The sequence below is a fragment of the Octopus bimaculoides genome, chromosome 24 (assembly GCF_001194135.2).
Source record: "Octopus bimaculoides isolate UCB-OBI-ISO-001 chromosome 24, ASM119413v2, whole genome shotgun sequence".
NCBI classification, from domain to species: Eukaryota; Metazoa; Mollusca; class Cephalopoda; order Octopoda; family Octopodidae; genus Octopus; species Octopus bimaculoides.
Window position 1 is genome coordinate 32,753,259 of NC_069004.1, and position 11,006 is coordinate 32,764,264.

Here is an 11,006-nt window from a genome sequence, read left to right on the forward strand (position 1 = left end):
TCCCTCAACTGTTAGGGTGTGGCACTTTTTCACGCAGCTATCCTCCTCCATTCTCACCACATGTCCATACCAGCGCAATCGTCTCTCTTGCACGCCACAACTGATGCTTCTAATGTTCAGCTTTTCTCTCAAGATACTTACACTCTGACGGGTATTCACATTGACATTACACATCCAACGGAGCATATACACTTACATACACACTTTCCAAAATACTTATTATTACTATTAATATGTATTTATGGTTTATTTTCTTAACAAAACAAAGAAATATAGACACACACACACACACACACACACACGCATACGCACACAGTTACACATTTGTTTATTCGTTTAACATCAGTTTTTTCATGCTAGCATGAGTTAGATGAGAAGCTTGTTGCTGCAGGTCCTTTTGGACCAGATACGCTCCCTATCACCAACCCTTACTGTTTTTTGTTGTTGTTTTCAAGGTAGGGATTTTATTCCAGGAAAAAGCCAAGCAACAAGTCATCGTATCAATAGGGAATATTTCACTGAAGCTTTGATATGCAGATAATAACCGTCGTACTCCTGTCAAGCCATCCAACCCATGCCAGCATGGAAAATGGACGTTAAAGGAGGATGAGGATGATGATTCAAATGTATGTATGTGTGTACAGTCATATACATATATGCATATATATCATCATCGTCGTCAAATATATGTGTAATATATATATATAGAAACCTTGCCAAATCAGACGGAAGCCTGGCTTGCCAGTTCTCTTTCACACCTTCCAACCCATGCCAGCATGGAAAGCCGACATTAAATGATGATGATTAGGATATATATGTATAGGTGCAGGAGTGGCTGTGTGGTAAGAAGCTTGCTTCCCAATCACATTCTTCTGGGTTCAGTCCCACTGTGTGGTACCTTGAGCAAGTGTTTTCTACTACAGCCTCGGGTCAACCAAATTTTTGTGAGTGGATTTGGTAGATGGAAACTGAAAGAAGCCTGTTGTATATGTATATGTACGTTAGGAAGGGCATCCAGCTATAGAAACCATGCCAAATCTGACTGGAGCTCTGGAGCTTGGTGCAGCTCTCCAGCTTAGCAGTTCCAATCAATTTGTCCAACCCATGACAGCATGAAAAGCAGATGCTAAATGATGATGATGATGACAGTGGTGATGATCTGTGTGTGTGTGTGTGTATCTTTGTGTATGTGTTTTCCCAACACCACCACTTGACAACTGATGTTAGTATGTTTACATCTCTCTCTAACTTAGTGGTTTGGCAAAACAGACCGATAGAATAAGTACCAAGTTTAACTAAAAAAAAAGTTTTGGGTTTGATTCTTTCAACTAATATTTCTTCAAGGCAGTGCCCCAGCTGTAGTCTCAAAACTGAAACAGGTAAAAGACAAAAGATATATATATATATATATATATATATATATATATATATTTGTGTGTATATATTAGACACACACATATCATACAACAAGCTTCCTACAGTTTCTCTCAGCAAAATCTACTTGCAAGCACTAGTTCACTTAGGACTATAGTAAAACATGTGCATATATACAGAGGCAAGGATTGGTGAGTGATAGGAAGAGCATCCATCTGCAAAATCCTACTTCAAATAAGTACCTGTCGAGCCCAGGTTAGCAAATGAATACACACTCACACACACACACACACACACACACACACACACACACACATCGGAAGAAGATAACTCTGTAGTAGAACCCAGCCATTATCTATATTTTATCTTTAAACCTTCCTTATTTTAATGCTTTTATTAATTAAAATAAAGGTCTACTCTGAAAGGAATGTCTAGCAGACAAAATACTAAATAACTTTTTATTAATTCTTGCCACTAAATTAATTAATTACAACAGGTGGGTGATTGAGTTTGTATTTACGTTTTATAAACTTCCATTTGTTTTTTTATCGTTTTTTTTTCTCTTTTAAATGGTGAGTATTTATTTGTTTTTAGATCGAATGTTATATCCCAAAACTCTAACTCTGTGCGAATTTGTTTTTAACTGTCGTTTTTAGATTTATGTCTTCAAGTGATTCAAATAGGTCTTTCCTGAACACATCTAGTTGTCGGTTTTTTTTTATATTTCATGTAATGATTAAACCATTCCCTCAGTACAGACCATATTTTAAATAGTCAAATTTCTTGTTTAACCAATGTAAAATATAAAGGCCAGCAAGCTCACAAATTTCTGCAGAATCTATGCTTCCCATTGCTATACCAAAAACATTACAGTCCTCCTTTTTCACCTATTAACCCTTATCAAAAGCCAGTTATAATTTTCTTACATGCAGGATTATTTTGATATCCGATTCCTTAATTTGAATGTAATTTTTTGCCAAAGCTAATCTTTGGCAAAATCTTCTTCTATAAATTAGTTCAATAACTCACCTTCTTTCTCTCCTCCTCCTTACCCTCCTATTTCTTCTTTTTCCTTATAAGCTCTTTTTTTTTTTTTCCACCAACCCAATTGTGCCCATCCATACAGGTTTTTATTTATGTACTAAATATACTGTTACTCCACTCTTACTAGCACTACTCATTCATTTACTTTGTCCAACTCTCTTGGGATTTCCTTTATAACATTTCTTTCCATTCCTCTGGAACCAAACACTCGGTTTAATTCCATTTCAAGCTGAAACATTAGCCTTTACCATTTACCGTTCTAGCAGCAACGATTTTCATATTGCTCTGGTTGTTTGGCCCTATTGATAAATATAAGAGTAATTTGATACGGCTTTGAAAATTTCTACACATTTGGGCTTCATTTTATATATTAATAAGGAAGACCCATAACCCCCCCCCCACACTCACATAATGTTTTTCAATGCTGTATCAATTTACTATATATACTATATATATAATAAGTTGATACATATATATGTATCAACAGACAACACTCACACACACGTATGTGTACATATATATATGCATATGTATGTATTATATGAATGTGTGCGTGTGTGTATATATATATATATATATAATTTTATATATAAATATGTATTAAATTATTTTATATGTATGTATTAGAGATGATATAACTGAAGGAAATAGGTTCTGTGATTAAGGTTAAATGAATTATTGTATTTAGTTCCATATTCAATTATGTTGGTTTCTATGGGTACTTAGTCTATGACCTTGAGTAAATGTTAATGAAATCAGCGTGTGATATAACAGCATTAGTATTGCATTATAGCATAGACAATACCGTTAGAGTACAAACAATATCGTTATACTATATGCAGCATAATGATATCAGTACATACACTGCTGCCATGATTTTATAAATATCGGCCTTGATTTTGAATATATTGTGTATTTTTTTTTACTTTGAGGAGAATTGATAGTTTGTATATCATTCTGTTTGTGTGTGTTGATGGGGTGGAAGGATCGATCTCTTCAAATACTTGATTGTTTTCAATTTTGGTCAGTGCTTATAAGTGCACACTTGGTTGTGTGGGGGGGGGGGGTTAAGATGTTTTGTTTGCAACCAGGTGATTTCAGGTCCAATTCCACTGTGTGGCACTTTGAGCAAGTGTCTCCATGCATTATAGCCTTAACTCAGCCAATGTTTTGAAGGAGATATTAGTTGACGGAAATTGTAGGACGCCAATTGTGTGTGTATCCTCATCACCATTTCACATCCATATTTCATGCTGAAGATGGTTAGATATAGTTTGTGCATGTATATGTGTGTGTGTGTATGTATATATATATATATATACACACACACACACACACACACACACACACACACACACACAGACACACACACACACACACACACACACACACACACACACTTCATCTGTCTTAAACCCTTTTGATACTGATGTGTCTGAAGCTGCTTCTGGTTCTGTCACAAGAGCTTCTTGTTTTAAAGATGTATAAATTAAAACCTTCCACCAACATTTCAGGTAAAAAACACCAGCTTAGTAATCCTTTCTACTATAGACACAATTTGGTGGGGAGGGGCTAGTTAATTACATTGACCCCAGTGGTTCGACTGGTACATATTTTATCGACCACAAAAGGATGAAAGGCTAAGCCGACCCAGTTGACAGATGATGTGTCCCTAAGCATTTTGGTCGGTGTGCTAACAATTTTGCCAGCTCACTGCCTGACACCAGTTTCATAATGACAGATATTCTACTAAATTTCTCATTTTTTAAAAATTAATTAAAACAAAGAAATTAATTAAAACAAAGCCATGTATTTCAAAGGAGACAGGGTAACAAAAGGGTCAGTTCATGTTCCAAACAACAGCATAATAATGACAAAGTTATTTTACTAAATTCTTCGTTGACTTCAAAATTAATTGAAACAAAAGCAGTGTGTTTTAACAGAAACAGGGTAACAAAGGGATTAATATAATAACAGTAATAATTTATTTTCATTTTTTTAAATTCCACTTTTGATTTCTAACTTTGGTACAAGCCTGATAATTTTTATGGAAGAGCTGTTTATTTTATCAACCTTGGAAGGATAGAAAAGAAAATTGAATCGTTGCAGAACCTGAACGCAGAATGTAAGGAAAAGGGGTTGAAGTCTTGCGAAACTTTTTAGTTTGGTGTTCTGTTGATTCAGTTACCATTCCAAATTCTAGCATTGGAACAAGACCACAAATATATATATATATATATATATATATATAGGGTGGGGCAAAATGGGTGACTCCCAGTCAGGGGCGTAGCTAGGGTAAATGGTACCCAGAGAAAGCATCGAAATTGTGCCCCCTCCCCAACCAAAAAGTGGAAACTTGCTTAGAAATTGCTTAAAGTTGGCTCCAAGTCTCACCCAGAGACCTCAAGAGACACGAGTTAGAAGTTCATGTTGGTGTTATGCTTAGGGTATCATATATTTGGTTTTGCTTAAGAAAACATAACAAAATTATAAGTTTGTTTTAAAATTTTATTATTATATAAGGTGGTGAGCTGGCAGAATTGTTAGCATGCTGGGCGACATGCATAGTGGTATTTCGTTTGTCCTTATGTTCTGAGTTCAAATTCTGCCAAGGCCAACTTTGCCTTTCATCTTTTCAGGTTCAATAAATTAAGTACCAGTTGCATACTGGGGATCAATCTAATTGACTGGTTCCTTCCCCCAAAATTTCTTTCAGTTTCCGTCTACCAAATCCACTCACAAGGCTTTGGTCAGCCTGGAGTTATAGTAGAAGATACTTGCCCAAGGTGGCACACAGTGGGACTGAGCCCAGATCTATGTGATTCGGAAGCAAGCTTCTTACCACACAGCCATGCCTGTGCCTATTGTGGATGAAAATATTTCTTATCATCATCATCATCATCTTTATTGTCATTATTGTCATACAACATAAGAACATATGTCAGAGGGTAATGAGCAAAGAGGTCCTCTATCCTGTCATTAAGGCTCTTGACCCCTTTTGTCTTTGCCCCAAACCCATATTTAGTGGTCTCAGGTTATTTCATATTCAACATCTTAAGTTGTTGTTCCTTATTGTTGTAGTTGTTGTTATTCATCTAGTTGTGTTGTTGTCTTTCTATGTAAATGTCAACCCACTCCACACCACCACCATTCAGCTGGAATATAAACGGTGGTGGTGGTGTGGAGTGGGGAGATAAGGTATATTTCAGTTTCAGGTAAGTCGTCTGATTTAATAAGACGTGTCTCACCTTGTCTAAGTCTTAATCTTAAAATAACATTAAAAATTAATTAATTTTTAAAAAATACTGCTGCTGCAGGCATTGGTAAAATTTGAACTCTTGTTTCTTTAACTAACCATCTTAACTAAACTAAACTAAACTAAACTAAACTAAACTAAACTAAACTAAACTAAACGTCACCTCAGTAAAATATTTCTGAGATAATTGTATTTCTGTATATTTCATTATATATATTTTTTTTTACTATTTTTGTTTTATTTTATTTTTTTTTATTTCTGAAGCTTGTAATAATTATCTCCACAAACTCTGTTGTCTGAGTATTGTTAATTAGAATTAATTAAAATGATAGAGAATTATTTTCCATCCCTGTCCCAGCCAGACAAATCATGCGGGTAAGAAGGCCATTAGCAATTAATTACTGGTATGTTGGATATCTGCTCTTCTGCAATTCCCCCTAATCATGTCTTGAGTTAATGGGATGTTGTATTTCTGCTTCAGAGAGAGACACACACACACACATCTGGTTGTCTTGGACACATTGGTCATACTTCTGCAGGGACACATCATCTGGTTCCTGGCCCTTAATTGTCTCCCTTCTGCACAGATGCAATATTTGGTACCTGTTTCATATTTTGTGTCTATTCTGCTGAAGCCTGTCAGTACACATTTGTCTCCCTTCTTCGGGGACACAACATCTGGGGCCAGGAACAAGTGTTCTAACTACAGAGACACAACATCATGCATGATATTGCATTTCTCTCCCTTCTACAGAGACATATTTCCGGTGCCTGATCCACATTTGCCCCCTTTCTTTGGGGACACAGCGTCTAAGGTCAGGAACACACATGTTCCAACTACAGAGATGCAACATCTTGTGTGATGTGCATATGTGAATGTTCTACAGGGACACATTTCTGGTTCCTGGTACCTATTTGTGTATTTCTGACTTGTTCTCTCAACTGCACCTCAGGTACCTTATCAATTTAGCACCAGCTGGGCTGGAACTGAAAAGGGAGATGCTAAACTTGTCATTTTGTAACCCTGATCAAACAAACCTAAAACCAGTACTGAGAAGTCAAAATATAGTTTCTTTGTAGAAAACTCTTGAATATACCTCTTCAAGTGGTGGTGGTCATGGTGCTAAATTGCTTGAGGACTTAAATTCTCTCTAAACAAGACCATCTCTCTTACAAGACCATCTTGTAAAATGACAAACTCTACTCGCCCTCACCTCCTTTCTCTTTATAAGTAAGTGTTTCTCAGCCTTTTTTGCCAATGGGTCCCACTTATTCCTATTTTACACTACTGGACCCGCGGACCCTCACAACCATTCAATGTTTTAAAAAAATCCAGTTATGTTTTTATAATTAAATATTATAAGAAATTGTGTAAAAAGATTGTTGAAGTATTTTTTTTGTTTTATAGAAGTATAAGCATTCTGTTGCATGTAAGGTTCAGCAACAAAATATTATATGGACTCCCAAGGGCCTGGTGTAAATTAATCCAGTTAATTCCCCTCTCCCATTAAGACTCCAAATGTGACCACCCTGTTTAGGGCCCCAAGGGATGATGTGCAGTGTTACCTAGTATTTTCCTTATTTTTGAGCTGTATTGTTATTTAAACTAAAGCAACATGGTGGGTCAATTAATCTGGGTCTTTTTTTAATTTTTTTATAAATTTGAAAATTAATTAATGAAATTAAAAGTACAATTTGAAATTGAAGTAAATTTAATATTAACAAAGAAAATTAATTAATTCAATGCATATTTGAAATTTGCATGCATATTTGAATGCATATTTGAAATTTGCTCTTTTTTTTAGGATTTTTTTTGTTTGTTTTTTTACATTTAATTTTTGTTTAAATATGGAATCGAATTTCAGTCATTTTTATTTCATTTCATTTTTATTTATATTTATTGTTTAGTTTTGTTGAGACACCTTGCCCTTTCCTATCCCCACAACCCCTATTTATTTCGTGGAGACATTTCTATTTTTTATTTTATTTTTGTTTAATTTTAGTTTTATCTTTTTTTGTATTTAAGATTTTTTTTTTAGAAAGATGAAAAAATGAGATTCAATTACATTAATTAAAATTCTCATCCCTCATTGTAATTTTCATTCAGAAATTGTATTCTTTTGATGATGATTATTATTTTTTTTTCATCCATTATTATGTATGTGTGTATGTCTGGGTGTGTGCTCTGTTGGTAATTAAAGTTTTTATTCGTCAATAGCTAATAGGAGACTAATAAACTAATTATCAATATAAAATATTCATTATCTTCAAATTTAACAAATACATATGCATATATATATAGAAACACACAAACATACTTTTACATACATATGTGTATATATTTATGTATGTGTGTGTATACATACATACATACATATATATATATATATATATATATATATATATATATATATATATATATGTGCATTTATGTAAATATATATGTATATATAGGTGCAGATATGGCTGTGTGATAAGAAGCTTGCTTCCCAACCACATGGCTCCGGGTTCAGTCCTAATGCATGGCACCTTGTGAGTGGATTTGGCAGACGGAAATTGAAAGAAGCCTTTCATGTGTGTGTGTGTGTGTGTGTGTGTGTATATATATATATTTTTATGTGTATGTGTCTTTGTGTCTGTGCTTGTTCCCCCACCATTACTTGACAACCAATGTAGGTGTGTTTGCATCCCCGTAACTTAACGGTTCAGCATAAGAAACAGATAGAGTAAGTTCGAGGCTTACAAAGAGTAAGTCCTGGGGTCGATTTCTTCAACTAAAACCCTGTAAGGCGGTGCTCCAGCATGGCCGCAGTCAAATGACTGAAACAAGTGAAAGAAGAAAAGAAAATACAAACACACATACATTTCTATACATATATATGTACATATGTTTATGCATTTATATATATGTGTATGTATTGACCGTTGACTGGACACTATTCAATTTTTTTTCTCCGTGATTTTCTCCTTGTCTCCGTATTCTTTCTGTTGAAGAGCGTAGCTCGAAACGTCAAAGACTTTCCGTATTCCCGAGCGTCATACTAATACATCCTTTTGTTATTTACACCACCTGTCCTCGTCTGTTGTTGTTTTTTCGTATATTCTCCCATATATATATATATATATATATATATATATATATGTATGTATGTATGTATGTATGTATACATGCACCAAACACACACACACACACACATATAGATAGATAGATATATCGAGATAGACTCACATACTTCCTTCTCCTTCATCCGACTTGTATTCATCATTCATTGCTCTCCACCACCCTATCTATCATCGATTACATCCACCCCTCAGCCTTGCTATTACTAGGCGGGTCTAGCGATTACACAGAGGCTCATTGGCTTAACTCAACTCAGTTTGACCTACAAACACCCTCTGTGCAGCCACCCCCCACCCCACACAAATTATGGGTTTCATAGTTAAGGGTGTGCTTTGGTCATAGACACACACAGTGGGAGGAGGGGGTGCAACTGTTGATGGGATATGAACCTCAACCAGTACCCTTTGAGTTAGACTTACAACTGCAACTCACTGTCGTTCTCTTTCCCTGTTCCAGTTTGTTCCCACCCCCACCTTTGCAGCACTCTCTCTCTCTCTCTCTCCCTTACATTTCTTTCTCTTTCTGTCCAACTCTCCTACAAATCTATCTATTTATATATATATGTATGTATGTATGTACATGGATACACACATACACACACACATTCATCTATTAATGATAGCCATAAATATGCCTGAAATTTAATTGGACCCAGAAATTTAAAGTGTCATTCTTGACTGTTGGACAGAAGTGGATGAAAGAAAATCTAGAATCAGAAGAAACTAATAATAGTCTGTGCAGTGTCGAATAGTTGAAATAGAATACGACTGGTGGCTAAGTAGCTACAAAATAGTCTGTGAACTTCATGGGATGAAATATAACACTGGTGATTTATATCGGGGAAAAACATTTATATTGCCTGTTTTGGACAGCAAGAAGTTGCAGGTGCTCTGTGGCGCAATCAGTATTCTGGTCATCTAGAAAGCAAAAGATATGGTTTCCAAATCTTGTTGGAGGGACTGCTTGCCATAAGTGTGAGAATCTGAGAGGGGAATATGTTGAATAAACTCATAATTAACTGATCCCTCGTGTATTTTCTTCTACCCAAAGCCAGGAACTTTCCAGCAACCCCCTTGTACATATGCATAGTCACACGGGCCCTTACACTCACAACACATTCATTTACTCCTACAATTGTATTAGTGGCATTAGACAAGATACTCCATTTCCCAGTGTACAAATCACTGTTGTTTAATAATATACACACGCAAACATTCAGACATCATCATCATCGTCATTAACTTCTAAAGTTGTAATCTTTTTAATTTTTTTTTTTTTTTGTTAAATTAATTAAATGCCATTGTTTGTTCTTGTTGATATTGTCCTTGATGATTTTTCTCTTCTATTTATGAAAAACTGAATGCTTTAAATGCACCTGTCTGATTCCCCCCACCCCACCACTATCGCCACCATTCACCCACGGTATTAGTTTCATATTGTCATCATTGTTAGTTTACTTTTAGGTACATTTAGTCTTGTTCCCTAGCGCTGACAGCATCATCCCTGCCACCATCAACCCACACAGCTTCTTGTGTTGTGCCTCAGCAAAATCCCAAACTAAATTGCTTGATAGATAAAAAAGTTAACTTAGATATGAGACAAACTAGCAAAAGGATTAGACATTGGTAACGAAGTAGCTTAGATGGCTTAGACATTGATATTAGACTATATAGCTTAGACAGTGGCATTAGACAAAATACCCTATTTCCTGGCATACAAGTCACTGTAGCATAGAGTGTACACGTTCAAACATCCTTACTCTCTTCCCAAATCATCATTGTCTTCCTAAAATTCACACATAATTTTTAGTCTCTACAAAATTTGACTGGTATGCCAGAAAATACAGTAGCAAAATGGCTTAAACATTGATGTTAGCAAAGTGCAAAATAATACATAGCTACCCACTGACCGCAATCCACCACACGCAATACCTCAAATTGCTTCTAGTTATATATATATGAATTAACAGCTAAGTTTTGATGCACAAGATACTATGAGCATTAACATTGAACAGAATAACATTTCCAGTCTAATTTTGAAAGAAAAATGTGGCAGATGCTCTGTAATGAAAGCAGTTATGATGTCACTTGAAAGACAATATATACCAGACAGTGTCAAGGGTGTGGCCCATAGCCTATTCTTTTCTTCTCTCAAAGTAATGCTTATAATGTCTTAGGACATATTAGAATGCTAGCTGTTAATTTATATATA

General features: G+C 35.3%; 1 protein-coding gene across 12 annotated transcripts in view; it reads left to right on the forward strand.

The window, feature by feature from the left end:
- Positions 1-11,006, forward strand: part of LOC106877320 (oxidation resistance protein 1) — a 367,386-nt gene that overhangs the window by 328,704 nt on the left and 27,676 nt on the right. The gene's annotated exons all lie outside the window — the stretch shown is intronic.